We start from the raw sequence: 19,773 nt of genomic DNA, 5'->3' as shown, positions 1-19,773 counted from the left end.
TTTTGGGTATATGCCCAGTAGTGGTATGGCTGGGTCCTCCGGTAGAGCTATGTCTAATTTCCGGAGGATAGAAAGACCAATCTTATGACGCACAATAGACTAATGGAAATATATTTATTTTATGCCCATTTTGTAGTCATAATTTGAGAATACATCCTTTTTAAGAAATACACGCCTTTAAGAAATTTTTGGGTGGTGATGAACTGCTAAGAAACCTCTTAAGCTTTGCATATCTTTTATTTGTAATATCTCTGCCAAAGTCTTATGAGCCTTAAAATAATAAAGCCTAGACAATTCCAAAGGATTTGTATAAATACAAATGCTATTAAGAGGAAGGCAGTAGAATTTATGCTAGGATTAAAATAAACTACACTCTGTGTTTAATGAGAAGTATTCTTATATCATAGCATTAACACTATACGCTATACAGTTAACCTGGGTTGAAGATCATGGATGACACTGAATTCCATGTGCCACATCCTGATAGAGTTTGCCAAGTTACTTATCGATGGTCTAGATCACTGAGAAGATCAGATATAGCAATAGGGTTTGACTTGTAGTTTGAGGTATCAGATCATATCACCCCTTCTTCACACGTAAAAGTTGTGAGTGATCCAGTTTCTGGAAAGAATTTTACTTTCCAAGCTGGCAAAGCCAGCATTCAGTTATGACAGCTCTTCTCACCTGCATCTCCTTAGCTTCTTCTCTCTGCTGTGGTCTTTCAAGTAGGAAGAGTTGAAACCATCACTGAAGACTGTGGTGACCAATTAGAAAACTGAAACAACCCATAATAATTATTATCATAAATAATATGTTATAATCATAATACTTGAAGAATCCCCTGTGTTTCTTGTATTCAGAATGGGGATCGATGTACATCTAGCTTACTAAAGTTGGGTAACAAGTCTACTTGGAATAGCCCTAATGATCTAAGATCAGTCCAGAACCTTTGGAATATCTCAGCCTCTTTGAAGTATGTGGCCACTCAGAGATGAAGTAGCTGAACAAACTATTATGTTCCTAGAAAGGAAGAAAGGAGGACATGATTGTTAGTTCTACAACCCCAGTGCTATTTCTCAGGACTCAAAGCAACTTAACCCCACACAGGTGTAGCTGATATTTGTCTCTCCAGGAGAATTGAAATGATCACATGAATTTATGTAAGACTGTACTTTGTCACATGGGGAAACAGGAAGCGAACTCAATATTGAACCTCACCATGATTTTTTAAGGCAATCAATTGTTTTAATCTTTCTTACTTTTATGTGGTTTGAATTGCGGTTCCTATGAGAAATACATGTTACTAAGCATAAGATTTTAAATATTTACATATTTCCCCAGAGAGTCAAATCCAGTCAGTACTGGAAAGGGAATAACTATGACTGGGCATCACATTTGCTCTTTTTCTTATACTTGTAATAGCAGCAAGTCTCTATATCCCATCTAGATAATGATGTGAGTTTAATGTGAATATGCCCAGAACATGTACATTAGTACATTGTACAGCCCATGTGAACTATTCATAAACACTATGGAGACTTTAGTCATTTCTGATGCCATTGGTTAAAAGTATACTTGAAAATAATTCTGCTGAAACTTAGAATTGCTATAGTTGTTCCTGATAGTTTGACTGAGCTATTAAGGGGATATTGTTTCCATCCATATGTAGATGGTAAAATAATTCATGACTTTTCCCATTTAGTAAGCTCTATAAAGCAATCACTTTAATACTGCAACACACATGCCCCTTGGTGTCTCTCACAGAGTACAGTTCAAACTTGTCACTCACCAACACCCATGGCTGCTCCGAACAAAGGCATGCTCATAGTTTTGAGGCACAGCCTTATGGAGAAAGAGATAGTGGATTACAGAGGTTCTCATTTTCTTCATTATCACACCTGAGACTTAGAGCAGGAAGTCTGACTAGATGCTCTGACGCTGGTGATGCTGCTGGGTTGAACTCAGGCCAGAAAGCCTCTGTTTGTGTTTGTATTCTCACCCGTGAGTTCTGGAAGTGTTTATTTCTGTTGTCGCCTATAAACTCCAGGCCGTACATTTCCCCTGTGGATAACGACATGGATTTGTTAGGATTGTCAGAACCAGACTGATCCTTCCATTTTCATTTCAAATTTTTACTTGTGTTTGACTCCTGGGTGATCAGAAAATATCCTTCTTAAAGTAAAATCATCACCCAGGCCATTTCCTACAGATGAGTGTTGTGAGATGTGAGAAATGTGGATTCAAAGACTTCTGTCTCTGCATGAGGCTCTGGAGGCTTTCTGATCAAATGTTTTCATTTGAGATATGGGGAAAATGAGGCTCAGAGAGGGAGGAGAGATTGTACAAGTGTTAAACTCTACATAGGTGCCATAGGAAGACACATGTGTTGACTTTTACTTTATCTTAGCTTCTATTTGAAACAAGCTTCCATCGTAATTAATACTGATATAATTTTTGCCTTTGGTTTTCTTTCTTTTTAATAAAGAATAGATTTTTTTTGTCATACAACATGTTCTGATTACTGTTTTTCATCCCCCAACTCTTCCTACCCTCTCAAATCCCATTTCTTTCTTTCAGAATACAAATAGGCATTGACAAAATAATAATAAAATAAAATCAGAGAAAATAAAAATGAACATACCAGAATAGGAAACAAACAAAAAGAAAAAAAAGAAAGAAAAGCATAAGAACAGATACAAATACCGAGATACACTTTGCATACACAGAAATCCCATAAGAATATCATCAGAAAGTAGGAATGTATAAGGAAAAGACCTGTAAATTAAAAAAAAAATGAAATGCTGAGACAAGGCATCATGAGACAAAATGAAAAAAGGAAAAAAAATACTACTGAGTTTGTTTTGTGTTGGCTATCAACCGCTGGGCAAGGGGCCTATCCTTAAAAGTAGTTTGTATATCTAGTGAGACTCCATTGAAGAAAACTAATTTTTCCTTTTGTAAGTGACTATCAATTAGAAATAGCTTTTGGGCTAGGGGTGGAGGCCTGTGATTACTTCCCTTCTTTCACAGGGACTCCATCTGGACTAGACCTGTGAAGACCCTGTGCATGCTGCCATAGTCTCTATGATCTTATATGTGTTTCAGTTCTCTCATGTCTAGAAGACCTTCTGGTTTTTGTGTTTTCCATCCCCACTGGCTCTTTCAATTTTTATGACTCCTCTTTCTCAGAATTTCATGCATACTGAGAGAAGGAACTTGATGAAGACATCCCAGTTAGGACTAAATGTTCCAAAGTTTCTTCTTCTCTGCCTGTTGTTTAGTTGTGAAGAATGTATTTGCTCCCATCTACTGTCAGAGGAAGCTTCTCCAATGGTGGCTGAGCAGGACACTTATCTATGACTAGCAGAATGTCATTAGTGATCATTTTATTGCTATATCATCCCTTTACTAGAACAGTAGTATTTAGTTTTCCCCCAGGTCCATGGCTTGTCTAGTCTCATATTCTTGACTACCAGGGCATGTGTTGGCCTGGGTTCCATCTCAAGGAGAGGACCTTAAAAAAAAATCAGATAGTGGTTGGTCACTCCCATGACTTTTATGCCACTACTGTCCCAACATACTCTGTAGGCAGATCACCTTAGTGCATCAAAGGTTCATAGTTGGGTTGGTGTTAACCTTTCTTCTCTGGTAGTATTCAGAATACCTCCTAGTATAACAAACACTCACTATGGGAGAAGATTCTATGTGAAGGCTCCAGCTCAAGTTCTCTGAGTTCACTGACTTATGTAGCTGTTGTCTTCTGGAATGGGGATTAACCATTAGTTTGTAGAAAGTAATCAATTGCCTTCACAATAGCTTGAGTTGTTTGGGGGGTTTCCATGGGGCCCCTTTGACCAATACCTCCATTAGAGTGTCACCCATTCCCAGCACTGGAGGTTTCAAAGGAGTCTTGGTCCTACTGCAGATACACTTGCTCAACCATGTTTATTGTTACTGTCATGGTATTCAAGGTGGAGATGATGGACAGTAAGATGGTGGAACATCCAGGAGCATGTGCTGTACTCTGTACAAGCTGGATTACCTGATTTTTTTAAAATTTGTTTTCTTAATTGTCTTTTTAATTGAAAATAGATTTTTTTCAAACAATAATTCTGAATTATGGTTCTCCCTCCCCCCAACTCATCCCTGATACTACTCACTTCCCTGCATACATACTTTCTTGCTTTTTCTCATTAGAAAAGAACCAGGTATGTAAAAATGAATAAGAAAATAAGCAAAAAAAATCTGAATAGGATAACACAAACAAACAAAAAGCAAAGAGCCAAAGAAAAAACACAAGAGACACATATAGTCAAAGAGACATACATAGTGGCAAACACAGAAATCCATAAAAACACAAACTCAAAAACCATAATATATAAGCAAAAGACCTGTAGGGTAAGAAAAAAATGTCTAGACAAAAAAATTATAAGACAAAACAAAACAAAACAAAACTCTCCAAAAATACCATTGACTTTGTTTCGGGCTGGTTTTCTACTGTGGGGCATGAGGCCTGGTCTTTAGAATGGTTTGGATATACATTGAGACTCCAATGCAAGTTAAAAATTTTTTTCTTTGCAAGTGGTTATCAACTGGAGACAGATACTGGATTAGAGACAAGGCCTTGGTTTCATTTCCACTCTCAGCATTGGGATCCCATCATACACAGACTTGTGCAGACCCTGTACATTTTGCCACAGTCTGTGGATGTCTGAGTTTGATTCCTGGATCTCATGGTGAAAGGAGTGTACTGGCTCCAAAATGTTAGCCTTTGATCCATCCACATGTTCTGTGGCATGCATGTACACACACACACACACACACACACACACACACACTCACACACACACACGCACATGCATACAAACAAGTATACATGCACACACATGTATGCACATGCACAAGCACACACACAAATGCACATGAACCAGCATACACACAAATTCACATGCACACACATGAACACACACATATAAATATCTATATAAATATCTAAGAAAGAAGAAACAAAGCTAGGTGAGAAGGGCTTACCAGCAAACCACTTATTTGACAAAAAGGGAAATGGAGACTCAAGGCATTTCTTTAGTATTTACCTGCCTCAATGCTGGCAGACATGGACACTAATTTATATTTCTTGCCTTCCACCACAGTGCTCTCTCTAATCCACATTGCAGTCCAAATGTACCCATAAAGGGAATTCATTCTCAGTGATGGGTTTTGGATGGTGTTATTGCCCCCATTCTTCCTTGTCTATCTGTGATATAAGCTACCATGTGCACTAAACACCTGGCTGCAGCCCAGCTGACATTCAAAGATGATGACTCCTTTGCCAAGGTGATTCATGGCTTTGAGACTGGGCTTCTGAGACTCCTTCCATTTACTTTCCAGCCACTTGTTAGTCTTTGTATGTGTGGAAGAGTCAACAGTCACCATTCTGCTGATAGATGGTCTGATTAGTCAAGCTGGAGTCCCTGTTCTCCTTAGGAACAATAAATCCCTACAAGACCTGCCCTATTCTCTGCTATGATGCCTGAGAGCTTCCCAATTCACCCTTCAGCAGTAAATCTGGCTCATCATCAAGCTTCCAGCTAGTACTGGAATGGGGTTATAGTATTGCAAAAAGACTTTACTTATGAAAAGTACCTTATCACTGCTGTGATTTCACTGTGTACAGCTCACTCGAGCTGAGGAAGGATGTTCATGTGTGGACATCTGAGAGCCAAGCGGTTTTCTTCATACTTTCTGCATTGCCCTTTCCTTTCTCTGAGCCCTCAGAGAAAGAATCCTCAGAGTTATCTTAGCAGATCATGGCATCTGAGTAGATATTAACACTAGACATGGGTTGACTTGAGTTGTTAACTATAATCTGTTGTTAGACTGCAAACACAGTACTTTAATATTTTGTGCACCATAGTCCTTCATTTGTGAAATAGTGCCTAAGCTTAAGGTAGTGAAATGAAGTGATGTGAGTGAAGGGATGAATTCCTCATGTATAACACAGGGACAGTGGAGAGGACATGGGTAAACATGATGAGAATAGTCTTTGCAAATTTTCTGTAGCAATATCTTCTGTAGCTCGCATGAAGTCACAACAGTGTCTGATGCTTTCCTTCCTCCTTTGCCATCCCTTAGCTTTCTAACATATTTCATTAATGAAAGCAAATGCACTTACTCAGTAGCTATGAATTGATGCCAATAGACTCTCAAGATGCTTGGTTTATCCCTTGGATCATCAGAGTCTCTTAGGACACATGAACTATATTCACTTTTATTTAATCATCTAGGAATCAATACTTACATGCATTCTAAGTATTGTATTAAGACTCAGAGGCAAATTAAATTAAAAGTCAAGTTGAGGCTCTGTACACTCACAGATGTTCCAACAGTGAAGAGGTCAGGGAGGATGTGGGCAAAATATTGTCTTTTGGACATAGAAAGGCCTCTACAGCCATGGATATCCAGCAGCTATGATTGACCATACAATATCAAGCCAGCCAGCATTTAGCATGGATCGGGGAAGGGAGTGTGAGTCTTCACTCTTAGTTGAGCTAATTTTGGGAGTCTATGGCTTTTAGATGAGGAGAAGTCAGTTTGCTTTAGAGGTATGGTTCCCGGCAGGTTGATCATGCTCTTGAGGATGTTCCAACACCCATGTATATATGGGCAACACTGACTACTTGATGAGTTATATATTTATATATACATGAGACATAAATTTGGGAGGAAGATGTGAGTAAAAATAGGAGGAATTGGAAGAGAGAATATGGGGTGTATTTGATTGAAATTTATTATGTACATGTCTCAAATAATAAAAATATTGCTTTCAAATATCTGGAAATATAGCCTAGGTGTAGTGTTTGCCTAGCACATAAAAGGGCTTAAGTTCTACTCCCAGCACCAACCAAGAAACAAAAACCTTTGATATGATGTTGTAAGAACCCAGTGAAGAAAGAAGGGGAAATGGATAGAGATACCACTTGTAAAAATTGGTTTGGAGGTATAGCCTTATATTGAGATTAACCACAGTGAAATGTAAAAGTGACTGTAGGATGCAGACAACATGAAGGGCTTGAAGATACATGACATACAAAATTCTTGTTTATTTACGTAGAATTTATTTTCAATGTGTGTTTGTATATTTATTTGTATGTGTTTACGTGTGTGTGTGTGTGTGTGTGTGTGTGTGTGTGTGCATGTGTACGTGCATATAAGCCATCCTCAGAACTGCAATATACTTCCTTTAAGCAGGGTCTCTCATTGGTCAGAAACTCACACATTAGGCTTGAATGGCTTGCCAGTAGGCCCCAGGGTTCTACCTGTCTCCCTGTCTCCAGGTCTTTGATAACAAATGGTCCACCATGACAGGCATTTTACATGGGTTCTGGAGAACAAACTAAAGTCCTCATATTTACAAGGCAATCACTATTGACTGATCTCTATAGCCTCATATTTTAAATTTCTTATGGTCAATAATCTTCCATATTAAAGCCTAGCTCTTTGACTTTGACAATCACAAGAAAGCTTGAATATATATTGTTTTCCTTGGTTCAAAGGAGTTGAGATTTCTACCTTACTTTCAAAATTGAAAATATCAAAGGATGATTAGTCTTTCAAAGTCAATAAAGACTCTACTGAAACATCTATTAAAACATCTTCAGAATTCATTGAAACATTTGTTTAAAATATTTCTCCATATATATTCCAGGATGTAGGAAGGAGAAGGCTCTCCTAATGTGTTGGCTTTACTGTTGACATACAGGGTCCCTAATGACACATCACTTCCCTGACTAAACACCATAAACCAACAAATTTGGGAAGTAAGCAGTATGACTTCTCTGTTTATCACCATTGTTATTAGTTTTGCTTGAATATTTATTACAGTCAAAAGTGCACACCTCTGCCTTATCATGGATTTCTGGAGGGTGAAATTTCCAGCAATATTTGCATTTTTATAAATTCCTTTGCTGCATAGTGGAGGCTATTTAGATTACAAGTAACAGGTGCGGATACTAACCAATTTCATCCAAACAGAAGTCATTTATTTGAAAAATACAGAGGCATTTTTCATAGAATTTAAAAGCAGGAAGTACAAGTAGTTTTCAAAAGTGACTGGGATGAGGATCTGTATTTAACTTTCTACCCAAAAGGAACTCTCCAGAATGATTTCCCTTACCTTCAAGGTTACAATAAAAAAAACCCTTCAGAGATTACAAGAACCTGGATGAAAAAGTCTAATTGGCAGATCTGTATATGTCCAACCTAGTTCAGGTAGAACAATAGAGGTGGGTTTCTTCATTTAAACATTGCTGCAGAAGGTATGATTAGGGACAGCATACATGTGGGTTTGGGTGGGTGTACATCCTTATAAAGTGTAAGTGATGGACCATGCTGATTATCCAGATGTCTTCCATGTAAGTAGATGTTCGGTATGCAGGAGTTGGCTTCAAAAGGAAGTTCTTAATGATTGATGGAAATGTTTGAACATTAAAGGACTAGACAGGCAAGTTTGGGGTAGAGGAAAATTCTTAAGGTTAACTTTTGTTAACTCTCAGTTGAGACTCCAGCTTCCACAAGCTGTCAGTGAATGCTGTCTGGTAAGACCCAGGGGGTACTGAGTTCATCCAGGAGCAGAGGTCCTTAACACCAAGTGTTTTCAACAAAAGTCATTGCCTAGTGAACTTGTTCAGAACCAGATTGGAAATGCTAGCTGCAGACTTTCCAGAAGTCCCCAGTGAAGCCCTTGGCAGAGAATATTCTACACCCCTCTTTTCTCTGTCAACTGAAATACCCCTAGAGACATTCCCAACAGGAAAAATCCCTTTTATTTCATGAAGACAATGCTACACAAAGAAGCTACAGCAGGGCTGCAACCATGCATGTCACGGCTGACACAAGGGATATAGATGTGGGAGAAGGCAATTCATCCATGGGCCACATTGCGAAAAGCAGCCCAGAGAGTCAAACTCATATTCCGGTCACTTTTTTCTCCCCGCCTTGTTAAACCCTTCTGAGATGCCTCTGCATTTCTGATTAATCTCTTTTTCTCCCAAAATTCTTCACACTTTGCTGTCTTGGATTTTGTTTCTTGGTCCTTCTTTTGAATAAAAAAAAAATGCTTTATGAGCAAACCCATGCTTCCAACTTTAGTGCCACATGACTGCATGCGTTTTTCTCAGGTTAGACTCCAACATCTAGTGATTCCTCTCTTGCCTCATGCAGGCCCTTGAATACCACTCCATAACTTATTTCTTTACTTGACCATGTGATGCAGGCTCCTGGAATTCACCACCCATATTGCATTTCGTATCTGTGTAACACCAACCATGTGACTCTGCATAGCTTCTGCTTTACCTAATGTAAACTAATATGAATACCTGGAATTCCTACAAGGAGGCTGTGTGAGAAGCCTGCAGAACATTCCTTGGCATAAAGGAAGTTCTCAGTGGGGACTTCCTATTACAGTCATTGCCTGTCTGCGTGAATGGCGGCATCAGTTACCAGACCTTCCAGCTTCATAGGTATTTCTGATGCCTCTCTCCAGCAATTACCCATCGTCACACCACGAAGGAGGACAATGGTAATAATGCCAGGTAGCACTGATCATTGGCTCTGTGCTAGGCTTCAATTTACACTAAACACTTTATACTTACTTGAGTCTCTTCATTTTAATCTCCATTTTTAAGATGAGGAATGTGATGTTCATAAAGATAAAATCATTCTGGCATGTGATCAGGAATGGCAAAGCTGAAAGCAATTTAAGCTCAGGTTTGCCTGATGTTGAAACTGACCAAACTGCTATACGATTCTCTATCCAAGATCAGTGTATTTGCCTTTAGAAAAATCTGTTTATTCTGTCTTTCCACCCCAGCCCCTAAATCATTTCCTATATGTGCTCTCAGTATTTATCTTTTCCTTCTATAACCCATTCTCTGAATGCCTCTCATGGTTATTTTTATAAAACAATCAGAAAGTAGAAACTTACTTGTCTTTTCCCTTTTTGAAAGACATTGGCTCTTCACAAGCAATATACCCAACTTTGGCTCCAATTTTACCATGATGCAGTTTATTCTTTTCATGTCTAGTTTTATGATCCACCCATTCCTGTGCCAAATATTGAACTTGTTTAAGCTGCTGGTCCTCTCAGACCTGATCAAATATCCTTTATATTTCCCAATTTCATAATTTCAGTGTCTATTTTATCTCCATTTTCACAGCACTATATCATTGACACTAATCATATTAAATGGTATATATATTATTATTATTATTACTCACTCTCTCCTATTTTCATCTGCCATAGAAAGTGAATTATTGGAAAGCCACAAGCATTTCTTAACTGTTTGTGATCCTAGATGTGATCTGGATACTCAGCCTTTGTGGTGGTCAGAATGACTCTTCTTCTAACAGACTCATTCAATGTGATTACTTTGTCCAGGGATGGTGCTTGCTGTTTAGGAAGATTCTGGGAATTTTAGGACATGGAACCTTATTAAAGGATTATGTCATGGGCAATGAATGGCCTTTGAGATTTATAGCCCTGCCCCGTTTCTACTTCTCTTGTTTCCTGGTGTGCTAAAGAAGTGACATCATTCATCTTTCAGCTCTGACTGCCTGCTCCCAGGCCACCCCCACCATTATCAGCTCTAACCCTCTAGAAGGACAAGGCAGAACAAAGTCTTTCTTCCATACCTTGCTTTGGTCATGGTACCTCACCACAGCAACAAAAAGTAACAAATACAGTCAACATAAATATTAAGTTTGTTCAGATATAAGAAATTAACACACGTGAGAATGTAACCTCCTATGGTAGTTTCTAAAATGAAAACATTTCCTTTCTCACTCATGTTCTTATAGATTTAGTTACTTTTGGTTATATGGATTTCTTGAAGGCCTGCACTCCTGCTGCAAGAGCCAGTGTTTCTGTAAAGAAGTTTATAGCTACATCTGAAAGCTTTGTCATTCTCTAGAGAGGTAAAAGTTCTTTTTAGTTTTTTTTAGTTTTTTTTTTTTTCTGCATAGAAGATTCAGGAGGTGGTAATTAAAGTGATTAACAAGAGAATACTGATGTTTAAGTAAGCTGCCTAGCAGTTATTCATTAGCGGTCTGTACCTCCTAGATAGCAGACTCATTAATTTAAACACATTTCATTATATCTTGGATCTCATTTTCAAAGAATACAGCAAGTCAGAGAGGCTTTCTGAATGAAGGGAGGGTGGAGGATTACAGGGAGAGTGGTCAGGCACCTGCTTTCTTCTAGTTCCTGTAGCCCCAAGTGTACTGCATCCCATTCAGCCTGCTGAGTAAAGCTGTGAGACAGGCACTCTTCAGGGGCAGTCTGGTGTGAACTGTGTGTCCCTATGCTGTTTCTCAGCCAACTGGACCTCAGCTTCTCACCTAACAATAAAAGGATTGGGCTGGGCCCATAAAGAAAGCAGGAAGCAAACTGCTTTTGTTTCTCAGAGACATAAACTAAGAAAGATTGAGACAAGGGCCAGCAAGGTGACCCAGTAGACAAAGGAATTTTCCACCACAGCTGCTAACCCGAGTTCAATCTTTGGGACCCACTTAGTAGAAGAAGAGAACGGAGTATATATATGCTGAGGCATGCCACTCCTTCATCCACATAATAAATAAATAAATGAATAAGTAAATACACTTTAAAAAAACTGAAGGAGATACTGACATAAGAAAACAGCAGTGTAGGAGCAAATGCAGGGGTTCATGGACTGTAGCTTCATATTTTAGGGACCAACTGTGTCAGAAGTAATCTTCCTTTGGATTAAAATGCAGATTCTATGGCTAAATCATCAGATTTCTGACAAGCAGGTAATGAAAACCCATGTTAATTGCATTCAGTAATTGTGACTTTATAGCAATCATGATTTGGAAAGCCATGATGAACCACGTGCAACCTGAGGGTCCCAGGAGACCAGCATCATGGACAAAGCAGAATCTTCATGAAGGCAGGCACTCGTAAAATGAGAGTTATTGGCGTATGTTTCCTGGATGCAGTAAAGCCATTATACCCAAACTTATAGTGGCAAGAAATTTCTCAGGACGAAATAAAAGAACCCACCAAATATCAAAGCAGGGTAGAGAACCAGGACTAAGGAATAGGAAGGCCATAGGGGTGCTATAAAGTGGCAGAAGGGTGGCAGAACCCGGGATCTTAGTAGAACTACTTCACAATTGATAGCTCTGAGCTCTGATCTGTCTTCTACATCAGGATGAATCAGTTCAAGAGTATTCAGCTGAGTGTTGGGACAGAAGTTGTATGGTTTACAGTATATGCTGCCACAGGAAGGTTGGACAACAGGCTCAATGTATCTGCCTGCCATTCAAGAAGGGAATTCCCTAAAGATGATTGATTGCCACAAAAGCATGACAAAAGGATGCTAAATATCCTCTGAACCAAAGTATCCCGTAGCCAAGGCTAGAAACATGGCTCAGGTTGAGAATATTTGCTGCTCTTCCAAAACTACTTAACCACATTAAAAATATTAGAATATATTACATGTTGAGATATATAGTTTTAACATCAGATTAAAACCTAGGTTCACCAAAGCTAGCTGGACAGATAGAAGAAACTGATATCGTCTAAGTCCATAAACTCTATTATGATCACTACCCCTGAAGGCCAGGGACCATATATAATGTATATGTGGGATTCATTGGACAATCACTGCTCAGATGATGTGCCCACGTGAATATTGTTATTGTAATTGTTATTTATCTTTGGTATTAGGTTTGGTGCTTCAGAAGGCCCAGTCCCTTTCCAGGAAACAGGCTGTTGGAAATTTCAAGGTTGTAATAGGTACTGTCTGATTGAATTCTTTCCTTCTAATGTATTTCTTAACAGGCTTATAGTAAAGGTTTCTTTTTTTTATTCTTAAATGTGACTGCTTAGTGGATTGGATGCAGTTCTCTGAATAACTGGATGGAGAGGCAGTAGCTGAGAGTTCTCTTTAATGGGTTTATTGTTTGAAATTGGAATATTTGAACATGAGACTCCACAGGTACAGATTCATGAAATAACAATAGTGCAAGCCTGGCAACCAATCACTGGCCTCTCCATATCTTCACTATATCTCCCTGGTTAGTAAATGAAACCTTGTATTTCAATAAATACATTTGGGCCTAATTTCTGCCTTTTCATGCTGTGAGAGAGCTGTCAAATTTGAAGTGTAATGTCTGTATGAATTCTTATAATGGCACCCAAAATAACTGAGAAACAGATTTGAATGTAATCTAAGTAAGCTCTCTGTGGGGTACAGACCCATTTAGAGTTCCTGCTAGGCTTTTATACAACAGAGTGAGCACACATGGCTAAGGAAGTGAGAACGAAGTGCTATCATAGAGAGGGATAGGCAAAGTGGAGCCTCTAGGAGCCTGGGGTGGGGGGAGTTGGGCTTGGACAGGCAAAGTGGAGCCTCTAGGAGCCTGGGGGTGAGGAGAGATGGGGAGGAATAAGCAAAGTAGAACATCTAGGAGCCTGGGGGTGAGGGGATATGGTGAGGGATAAGCAAAGTGGAACATATAGGAGCCTGGGGTGGGGGTAGAGATGGGGAAGGATGGGCAAAGTGGACCATCTAGGAGCCCAGGGTGAGGCATTAACATTATTTTAGTCAGAATTTTTCCCTGACTGATTAGCCACTGTTCCTGGGTTGAACAGTGGAGAGCCTAAATGCCTCGTCTATCTCACAGGCAGATGGACTTGTCTAAAGATGACCACATATTATTAATATTCCCAAGTGAATTACTTTTCCAGCATTCTACTCCATTTACCTCTGTGAAATACAAATGCATCCCATATGTAATATGTGCATATATATTAGTTTAGTCTCTCTCTCTCTCTCTTTTTCTCTCTTTCTCTCTCTCTCTCTCTCTCTCTCTCTCTCTTTCTCTCTCTCTCTCTCTGTGTGTGTGTGCTTGTGTGTTTGTGTGGTGTGTCTGTTTGGGCAAGAACATGTGACTCTGGTTGCTCATGGAGGCTAGAAAAGAACCTTAGAGCCAGAGTTCTAGGAGCCTGAGTCACTCACTCACACTGTGGTCATTAAAACAAAAACAAAAAGCAAACAAAAAGAGCAGCAAGCCTTCTTAAGTTGGAACCATCTTTCTAACTGTTTAATTTTCATATCCATAGTAGATTCTCAGTTTTTTTCCACAACTGGGTATCCTCCTTAAGTCATACTGTTTCAGAAGAAGATACTGGCATGTATAAAGGATCTCAGTTTTACTTCCATCTCTGTAAACCAGAGGCGTATGAACTTCATCTTCTTGAAGATATGAACCTTACAACGCAGTCTGTGTTTGAGAGGACAGAGAGAGGGTGAGCTATTCCTAGTAGCCTATGTTCCCTTAAACCTCAGGAGTGTGTAGAAATGCCTTGATCACTGCAGGGTTTGCCAGGCTGCGTAGCAAGATCATTCCCCATATTTAGCACACAAGTTTTGTTTGGGAAATGATGACAACACCAAAAGTCGAAAGTCAATAGCTTTGACAATCTGCAAGGATTTCCTCTGGGCTCAGCATTCTGTCATATATGTAAGTTTTTGCTTCATTATAAAAAAATTAGCAAAACTACATACTGGTATTCAGGTATGGATTGCAGTAAGCATATAGTGTAATGTTTTGTGTGTTTCCCAGGAAAAGACCAGAGATAAGGGTAAATTTTATGGCAATGATGATCACATCTAGTATATAATTTCAGACATAGGAGCTCAGTAGATTCAAATGTGTGAATGAGGAAGCAGATGAAAGTATGTATGAGCTTCATCCCAGTGGTTTTGGTTTGGTCTCTGAAATTCAATTCTGAAAACTTTCTCAGCAAACCTTTCTACCATTGCTTCCTTTCTAGTTGGCTACTTCTATAAGTTTGTTCTAGGGATAGTTTAAAGCAGTTACCTTGTGCTTAAACTGCTCCCACTGTTCCAGGTAAGTATGAGAAAACATTAGAACAAAGTAAACTACAGGTTGGGAAATGCTTTTCTTTAATGGGGAATATGAAGACACCAGAGTATTTTGGGCTAATTTCTGATATCATGCTTTACTTGTTTATTAATTTATTTTTTTCACCCAACAGATGTGTTCTCAATACTGTGTCCCATGCTGAGAGACAGAAAGTGCATATTCATTTAGATGAACTCCACACCAGAAAGATCGTTACACCAATATAGAACGAACAAGTCCTCTGAGGGAAATAAAATGTACTGAGCCATAGTGGGTTGCTTCCATTTAACAGTTTTAAAGGCAGTTGGTTAGTGATGATTAAATAAGCCAGGCCTTCCCAACAGGTAGTTTGATGTCAGCATGGTCTGGTATGATGTAAACATGATTTTATTTTTTTACTTTTATCTGGTCACATCCCTCTGAAGAGGGATGGCCTGGGTAATGAGAGAAGGAAGAGTTCTTTTTTTTTTCTTTAGGGAGGTCCATGACTCCAGCATTCTTTTCCCCCTTCAATGAGTGGCTAACAGGCTCCACCAAATATTGGAGAAAACACTTGTAGCACCTTAAATGAGACCCAGACCAGGAAGGAAAAGAAAGGATAGAAATGGCTATTGAGTGAAGAGCTGCATGGCTATGTCTACTTGATTCAGTCAGGATGGTCGAGAGAGGATTGGCTGGAGCTTAACTGAGGGATCATGGTGGAACATTCTAGAGAAGAAGCTCACAAGGCTGTAAGGTAGGAAAGCACCTACTTGAGGAACCAAAGAAAAAATTGGGTGACTTTGGGGAGTGGAACATTAAACCGAACTGTAGACTGCCCACTATGCTGGTGACATTTTGTCACTTTCTGGTCATAGAATCAGAATAAAACCTGCTTCTGCAGGCGACTCCAAAAATGCCAGAAATAGTGTTAAAAACAAAACACACCACAGTGCCACTTCCCACCGTGTGGGAAGTTACTTTTGATGCGGTATGAATGATAGAATTCATTAAATAAAGAATCTCTATAACTATGTGGAATCTGTAAACAATCTCTGTGCCACAGGTGATTCTATTTTAACAAGTCAGTGTATCTTAGCATTAATCCCAGGGCTTTTGAGAATGTTAACTAACATAAAAAAAAGCATTGTTTCAGAAAGCCTCTATTTTTAGAAATGTTATTAGCGGAAGCATCTCTCTAACCTTTTCCTTGTTCTCTCTGTAGCATGCACATTAATTAACACTTCCACCCTACAAGAATGTGTTTCTTCCCATGTGCCGGCAGTGGTATTTCAGAAGCTTGCTGTAGATTAGAAACCACCAGAAAAATAAATCTGAGTGATTTAAAAAAATGTACTTCGCTGCATGTGATTTCCTGTCTAGGCATGCCCCCTCAGATCACAATTAGTTAGAACTCATGATATACTTTAAAATGAAAGGCAGTGAAGTGGAAATTTATCTTTGATAAGTGATTTGTCAACTTAGAAAAAAAAATCCTGTTTTAAGGAAGTTCATATGGGTTGTAGAAAGAACAATTACCTAATACATGATAACTAATTTGTAGAGATCCTATGTTGGTTTGAATAAGAATGACCTCTATAGACTCACATATTTGAATGCGTAGTCACGAAGCAGTGGAACTGCCTGAAAGGATTGGAAGGATTAGGAGGTGTGGCCTTAATGGAGGAAGTATGTCACTGTGAAGTGGAATTTGAGGTTTCATCAGACCACAGCATGTTCCCCGTCCCTCTCTCTGCCTACAAATAAGAATGTAGACCCATGTTACTGTCCCAGGTCTTGCCTGCATGCTGCTATCCTCCCTACCAGTATGATGATGGACTAGCCCTTTTCTGAAACTCTATGCAAGCCCCAAATTAAATGCTTTATCTTACTAAGAGTTGCCTTGGTCATGGTGTCATATTATAATAAGAGACATGGACTAATACAGACCCTATAAAGAAAAAAAAATAACATAGTTCACCTTCTTCCTGTGGGTCTTTATAAATATGTAGTTAATCTTTTACTATTTTAAGTTGACTTTGCCTTTCTCCTTAAAAACTAATATTTGCAAGTACGGAAGGAGGAACTCAGAGAGACCATCCTCCTCAGTGCTGAACTATTTATTACTGATGAAATTCAGTGAAATGGGGTGAGGTTTCAGTCATTGCTTTCCATTATGTTCCCAGTGGTGAGTTCAGCAGGCTCCCGTGAATAATCCTAATCTAATGACCACACAGATAGTCCTAGTTAGACTAAATGAGTCGCAACAAACCCAAAAGTCCTGAGTCTTGGAAAGGGACAAGAAAATGGAGAAGGTGTTAGTGATAGTGGTAGAACAAATATAAGAGAGGGTAGGTGGTACAATGACCAGAATTTACCCTTCATGTGTATCTGGCACATGTGTATAAAATTGTCAAAACAGTAACTTAATTAAAAAAATCATGACCTTCTTTGATAAACATAAACTTATTTTCCCAAGTATTTACTATACAAAGAAATAAGACTTTCCAAAGGGATAATCATTGATGTGAGCTACATTTTCAGTTCATATGGTAATTCTTATAAAATTATATAAGACATAATTTTTTTTAATTTGGAAACTAGTTGATATCTCCATTTAAAATGCTGGCTTAATAAGAGCACCCTAAAATAGAAGGCTATGTTAGCAATTGAATCCCAAATGCCCCACACCCGAAGAACACATGCAGAAAGTTTGGCACACAAAGGAGGGCAATGCTGTGAAGTGGTAGATGCTTCAGGAGGTGGAGCTTATTTTCAGGAATCTATCATTGGAGACATGCCCTTCCCTCAAGTCTTGGTGTCCTCCTTCCTCTCTCTCCTCATAGCTGCCATGATGTGAGCAGCTTTGTCTCATAATGTGTTCCCTTGTGATGTCCAGTCTTGCTACAGGTGCTAGGCAGTAGAGCCATGATGATGGCTGTAGACTGAGTACCCTCAAACTGTGAGCCCAAATAAACCTCTCCTCCTTCCAATAGTTTATCATCTCAGGTGTTCAGTCACAGTGGTGGAAAGCTGATGGATACATGTTAAGAACAATAAAGGAACAAAATTATCATGCTTCTTCTCATCTTCACACATAGTTTTGTCAAGCTCCTTTTCAATAAATATTAGAGACTGTCTTCAAAAGCATAGAGATAAAATTTAATGAAGTACAGTGGGCATTAAAGAAACTGAATATAACAGGTTTAAAAAGTAAGAGAGTTTGAAAAAATATATATTTATATAAATGAATCATGCAGAGAGACCACATCTTGAGTATTCCCAGTGACTTTCTCATCCCCAAGTACATTAGTATATGACCCAGAGCATTCAAGGAAGTCTGAAGATTGGGTCTTTATGAGGAGAATGACGTTCTTTCTTTCTTTCTTTTTTAATGATTTGACTTAAATCTTAAGGAGATCGGGTTTTCAGAAACATGAATGACATGTTCCCGCAGCTACTGGTTTTCCCAGAAGGTGAAGGTTTCCTTGGTAACCTTGCTGTGAGTCATTCTCCCTTGGCCCTTGGAGCTTTTTGATTGACTAGAGCTCCCCACAACAATGCACTGTAGCCTCCTTTGCAGGATCTCTTATACTTAAGAGTCTCAGTACTAGAGAAGCAGAAACAAGAGAATTATCAGGAGTTCAAGGCTAGCATGGTTTGCATACTAAACTTGAAGCCAGCAATCTGAGACCTTGTCTCTAAGAAAAGGTTAAATGAAATATGGTACATTTCCAGTGTTGCATAGTTAATTCCCAAAACCTCCATACTTACAAGTATTACATTAATTTGTCCATATCTTCTATTAAAGATGTATAATGAAATAATTTAAAGGTAGTAACTGCTTTCTAAATGATTATATAAGTGATGTGGATGTGTGGATACTTCTAAACAGCTCATTTTGGTTTTGTCTGCTGCCTTGCTTGATTGTTTTGGGTTCTGCAGTGTCCTCTTGGATTTGCTTTTTTTTTTGGAGCCAGAGTCTCTGTATGTAACTCTTGTCTTAAGAACATTAAACAAAGCATCATACATGAGTATTCATAGGAATATGGTCCAATGTTGTCCTGAATCCGAAGCAATCTCAGTATATGCTGATATAAAGATAAACCTCAGTGTAGTGTGTCCAGGTGGTGTTATTTATCCAGTTAGAAAGAGACATGAAATATTGCAACAGTCTATAACTGTTGGGTTTCTGAGAACATACTGCTAAAATTTTTAAAATAAGGTAGAAAAGAAGACATATATCCCATTTTATTTTCATGAAATATCCGGAGTAGACAAACAAGCCATAGACTGTCGCTTTTCATGGGGACCCGCTGTGGGGAGCAATGGAGCAGGCCTTCATCTAAAGAGCCAGCCACCTAGTCTCATGCAGAAAGCCTCTCAGTGCTCTTAGCGATAGTCTCCATTAAGCCAAGGAAGCTCATCCCAGACCCAGCCGGAGCTCCCCACTTCTTTCCCTTTGGTGCAGGGCTAGCCCATGTGCCCCCACTCCATTCTTGGCTCTTCTGCAGCATCCCCTGGGGACCTCAGACTGGGCTCCCTCACCCCCGGAGTGGGGTCTAGGGATAGCCCGATGCCCACCCAGCATCTGAGAAAAGTGCAGTCAAAACTCCTGAATCCCCCTTCCCCAAGTGGCCTGAGCCCTAGGGCTGATGTGGGCCACCATTTAAACCTATATATATATATATATATAGTATTTTAATCATTATTTGCTATTGCTTTCTTGAACCTCTTTCATGCTAAACCTCTTCTTCTGCACAAATTCCATTTCCCCCTTTTCCCCCTCCCCGTGTGCATACGCATGTGTGTGCATGTGTGTGTGTGTGCGCGTGTGTGTGTGTG

At 39.2% G+C, this 19,773-nt stretch overlaps 1 protein-coding gene and 1 long non-coding RNA gene across 5 annotated transcripts in view; one reads left to right on the top strand and one right to left on the bottom strand.

Moving 5' to 3' along the window:
- Positions 1-19,773, top strand: part of Sgcd (sarcoglycan delta) — a 973,571-nt gene that overhangs the window by 141,388 nt on the left and 812,410 nt on the right. The gene's annotated exons all lie outside the window — the stretch shown is intronic.
- The window catches only part of LOC116078611, a 78,447-nt gene that overhangs the window by 21,261 nt on the left and 37,413 nt on the right, over positions 1-19,773 (bottom strand). The window contains exons 3-4 of the long non-coding RNA XR_004113607.1: positions 1,790-2,061; positions 685-775 (exon numbers count right to left, since the gene is read on the bottom strand). This is a non-coding gene — a long non-coding RNA (uncharacterized LOC116078611). The remainder of the gene's footprint in view (positions 1-684; positions 776-1,789; positions 2,062-19,773) is intronic.

The sequence above is a fragment of the Mastomys coucha genome, unplaced genomic scaffold (assembly GCF_008632895.1).
Source record: "Mastomys coucha isolate ucsf_1 unplaced genomic scaffold, UCSF_Mcou_1 pScaffold5, whole genome shotgun sequence".
Lineage (NCBI taxonomy): Eukaryota > Metazoa > Chordata > Mammalia > Rodentia > Muridae > Mastomys > Mastomys coucha.
Note: the sequence above shows the minus strand (reverse complement) of the source record. Positions and strands in the feature narration are given on the sequence as shown.